Raw genomic sequence first — 5,225 nt, 5'->3', positions numbered from 1 at the left:
GATAATGCATACCACTACAAGAATGAAAATTACATCTGTGTACCATCAATACTCATACGCATTAACACACATATCTATATAAACAAAATACAACTGAATAGCGCTGCTTGAATGATTGCTTTCGGTACCTACGTTGCTGCTGATGTGTTGTACCCGCTGGGAGTATTTCTTTTTTTGTAACTGTGTCGACAAACGAGTATCTGTACACGCAGGAGATACAATATTTATTTCGTTGAAAAGGTTTGGACTTTTTAAAACTCCATGTGCAATTACTTTTTTTTAAATAAAAATTAAACTGACTACTTAAAACTATTATAAAAAATTAAATTTAACGTTCGGAAACTACATCATTTTTTTAATTCATTCAACAATCAAACTTACTCAGCTGTACTCAAATGTTGATCACTGTGAAAGACAGTGTCGTCGGTGGTGCAGTGGTAAGCGTAATATTCTCTCACCCCAGCAGGCCTGGGTTAAATCCCAGTCGGCGCCGCCGGGAGGTTCTGAGCAGCTATGTATGAAGTGACTATACATTATTCTCCTGCTAATCCAACAATCGGTAATCATAAGTTGATAAAACGTATCTCACTTATCAAGTTAATGCCAGATGAAATAAATGTATGTTACACTATCCAACGTACTGAATATGGTTATTTATTTTCAGTGAGATTTATTCATATTGTTGTTTATAAGTATAAATATGTCAGACGAATTTCCGAGTCAAAGTTTACCATTTAGGCAATGAGTTCTATCTAATCAGCAAAGAGATTTGTAATTTGTATTTTCACATGTATTTTACATGTCATGTATTGTAATGAAACTGATGAAATTTTAAAACCTATCGAAGAAATTTGAAAACTCATACTCATTTACCCCATTGATATGGACATTAGGATCAACACAGACTTTTTAACATCCCAAACCTTATATAAAAAAAGTGTAATTGTAATTCAACATAAATCAAATCTACGTGATGCATAAAAAAAATCTTTCACTTATTCCAAATCTTCAGGTAATCATAGTCTTCTTCTTCTTATTTTTCTTCTTCTTCTTCTTCTTCTTCTACTTCTTCTTCTTCTCCTAGGCGTTTACGGTTCTGTAGCGAGTGTTTTGCTTCCTCTCTTCTTAGTGATGTAGATGTACTTCCACAGTTCTTAATTGAGAGATTTTTATGCAAACACCAATGCACACAAATACAGAATAAAACAATGCGTTTGATATTGAGATGTACCTAATAGATTCACTTCCTCAACTTTAATGCTAGACGCCTTACAATGGTTGTCGGTGAAGCAAAGAATTGTATATTTGACTATGGTGTTCATTTTTAAAGTACTATAGTTAACGGTTTGCTGCCTCGATATTTCTGTGATTGAATTGAAAGAGGAAGTGACTTTTAGAGATATAATACAAGAAACGCGGTTGAAATAAGAACACCACATTTCTTGACTTGTGCTTCACAAAATTCATTATATTTTAAAGGAATAAATGTTTTTCATTCGATGCCTAGACATATCAAACGTTCAGCAACGCTTTCAGAATTTAAAAAACACAACATTTCATACGTTAAAACTGGCTTTTGAACAGTTATCCAGTGATTTTTTGACGTAGGGCTACGTCTTTGATTTATATTGTGAAAACCGCAAATGGAACATGTAACAAATTAAGAAAGATTTTGAATGTTAATAACTCAGCTGCCCCTGGTTCAATTTCAATAATTTTATCACCAATCGATCAGAAATATGGCTGCGCATCGATAACAATGCTTCTGAATGTTGATTTTTAACAAGACACTATTGAAAAACTGGTAAATGTCCAGCATTGTCCAAAAGCGTCGAATTAACTAACAAATCCACCAATTACCTACATGCATAAGCTGCTTCCCCAGCACAGTCGTCAGAGAGTAGTAAGTGGACGAATCAAGTCGAAGTGGCATTCGCCTCCGACACTGATGAAGACTGCACATTGTAGTCGAAATACGTATCTGTCATGGATACCAAAATTAATTAAGTGGGATTAAATGGAAGATAACATTTTTTGCTGTTTTATTTAAGCATTCCGCTAACAACCCAATTTCATTACTTCATTCTACAATTAATTTGTGACAAGCGTGCTACTAGGGATGTATTTTGATGACTTTCTGTAACATTTGGTGGGAGAGGGAGGATTAACATTTGAAGTCCCTCCCATTTAGCATATTCTGCATAAAAAATACATAAAAATACCCTCCCTTTTAACAAGAAAGCCTTCAAGAAAATATTATTTATCAAAAATTTGTAGGAAAAAACTGAACGATAATGAATGATTTATTTTGACCATAATATGCATCCAAAGCGTTCCATTCACTTTTCCAAATTTCTAACTTACTATCAATGGAAAAGCGCCATCAATGAGAAAAAATAGCCTTGACTTAATGGTAAAAACTATTTTTGTAGTTCTTTAAAAATTCTACTCTAACTCTTTTCTTAAATGAACTTGGTGGCCCTGAAAAGGGCCGTTTTGTTACTTAGTTGTTGATGATAATGATGCGTAGACGAGATCCATGGCCGGGACTGTCTGCTCTTGGCGTGTTCAGTGACGGCATCACGGATCACATTTTCTCGGCACACCTTCAGCACACCTCGGGTTTGTACATTTCCCCGTTGGTGCATCGCAACTAATGCGAACGCACAGTTAGCTACCTGTTATATAGACAACCAGCTCTGCCGATACCATATGTTCTCACTTCTCATTGGTTACTGTGTACAGCCAATAGGAAGCGAGAAAATATGGTACCGGCAGAGCTGGTTGTCTATATAACAGGTACCTAACTGCACCCAGTGATGCCACATATACAGATTTATCTGTAACCATACATATTTTTTTCAATATTTTGATACAGATATCTTTATATACAGATCACAGATTTTTGAAAAATACACAGTTTTTTTTTTTAAATTAGGAGAATATATTTTATATTATTGTTTACATTTATAAATTCTGATAAATAATCGTTTCTTACTTTTGAGCAGCTTGAATTCAATGTGAGAGCATCAAACCCAAAAAGGTATTTTCTACTAAATAAAATATGATGGGATTATCTTCGAATGGGCTTGGAATCTTTTTAATGGACTTCTGACGTTCAGATATTCTGATTTCTCGTTTCTTTTTGTTTAATTTACATGGTGACATATACAATATTTAATAAACTATATGTGTATGTCAAATCGGTAAACAAGTCATTTTGGTAAACCAGGAAATTTTCCGTTCGAAACAAATTTGTTTCTCACTACTACTGGAACTTAATGTTTTGCATTTTCTGAATTTTAGAAAAGATACAAATCACTTAAAAAATCCAGATTATAGGATTTCATGATTTAAAAAAACGAGGGGTGATCAACTTCATAAATCAGCTGAATTCTAAATACACACTTAAAAAAATACTCAAAAAAATCCATAAAAATACATAAATGTGTACACGTTATAACTAAAATACCATAAATAAAATACACAAAAATACATCGAACATACGTTTTAAACGAAAAATTCATTAAATAATGAATTTAATTCACTTCAATACAATAATACACAAAACTTAAAAATACATAAATACAGAAAATACAAAGTACACCTTTTCAATTCGGGTAGGTGAATCGAAGATACTCAAATTAACAGCCCCTCGAAAAACAAAAATGCAATTCTTTACAAAGGAAACTTTAGTTATTTTTCAAGATTCTGAGCATAGAACAAACTCCTTCTGAACTATGAATGAACTCAATGAAGATTTAGGTAAATCCACACTGAGATATTAATAAATAAATTTCAGTACCCGTTCGATTTTGACACGGTTCGATTTTAGCACCATGCCAAAATCGAACGGATTTTGAAAATAACGTACTTTTGTTCCATGTGATTACAATTTTTAATAAAAGAATAATTATTAATAACGTCTATGTAATAAAGATGACTCACGGTGGTTCATAATCATCGAAATTATAAATTAAATTTAAAAATAAAACCGTCCGATTTTGGCAACACCAAATTTTCGGGCTTGTTGCTAAACTACAGATTTTTTTACAGATTTTTGTCAGCCTGATACAGATTAAAAGGATTTTGTGCGGTGAAGATACAGATTGAAAATCAATAAAATGTGGCATCTCTGACCGCGCCTTCGCATTAGTGGCGATTCATCCGTTCAACGGTAGACATCGGTGTCGGTGTCATCGTGTGTCATCCAGGGCCTGCCATTCGTCATCTGGCTCGACGTGGTGGTGTCAAGCTCATCTCCGGTCTGATGTACGAGGAAACCCGAGGTGTGCTGAAGGTGTGCCGAGAAAATGTGATCCGTGATGCCGTCACTGAATACGCAGCTGCCTACACGTCATCATCATCTTCCAAAGGCTTTAAACCTGTACTACCATCGGCCCTTTTCAGGGCCACCAACATTTTCCAAAAGAAAACAAGATCGACGGAAAACAAGTCAAGGAAAAAAAGTTTTGAGCCTCGCACGCGTTTTACGGATATGGAGGACTAAATTTAAAATTTGATAAAAAAAAAATCAGTTTTGAAGCTTATTTGGAAGATGTCTTGAGTTAGTAGTAAGTTTTCTGGCAAATTTTGAGGGTTCGTGAGCATTCCTGACATTACTGAAAATTATGATAGCATCAGATTGCGGGGTTGCTAGTGTAATAGGCTGCTTTGTTAATTGTTCATAAACTCTTGATTGCTTGTAATACTTATGAATATTTTAGGTGAACAAAAAGGCGAACTAAGACGTGGACGCCTGAGCTTTTCCACATTTATATCGCTGTGAAGCAACTGTGAACTCTAGAGGGAATTTACATCTGTAACTGTAACCAGTTCGATTTTGTTTGCTAACATTTTATGTCATATTTAATTATCTTAAAGATAAATCGTCCAGCTCAAACCTTTGTAGGGGTAAAAGGTGGGACCATCATCATTATGAAATTGAATACTGTGTGGCAAGCACAATGATACTCTATGCCCATGGAAGTCGAGAATATTTCCAATCTGAAACATTTCCTCGATCGGACCGGGAACCCACAGCCTCCGGGTTGGTAATACCGTATCTTTACTGACTAGGTTATTATAGGCCCCGTAGCCTCCCTCTAGTAACATTTTCTAATAACGCCTATGATTGACATTGGGTAGTTCATTTCAAGTTTACCAGCATCACATGTGTTTATAGAGTTGTACAAGCTCACATTAGATCTGTATTTATCAGCTAT

Source organism: Ochlerotatus camptorhynchus, unplaced genomic scaffold (genome assembly GCF_037179485.1).
Source record: "Ochlerotatus camptorhynchus isolate MF236.1 unplaced genomic scaffold, CSIRO-AGI_Acam_v1.1 ptg000148l, whole genome shotgun sequence".
Taxonomy (NCBI): Eukaryota; Metazoa; Arthropoda; class Insecta; order Diptera; family Culicidae; genus Ochlerotatus; species Ochlerotatus camptorhynchus.
This window is presented reverse-complemented; position numbering follows the sequence as displayed.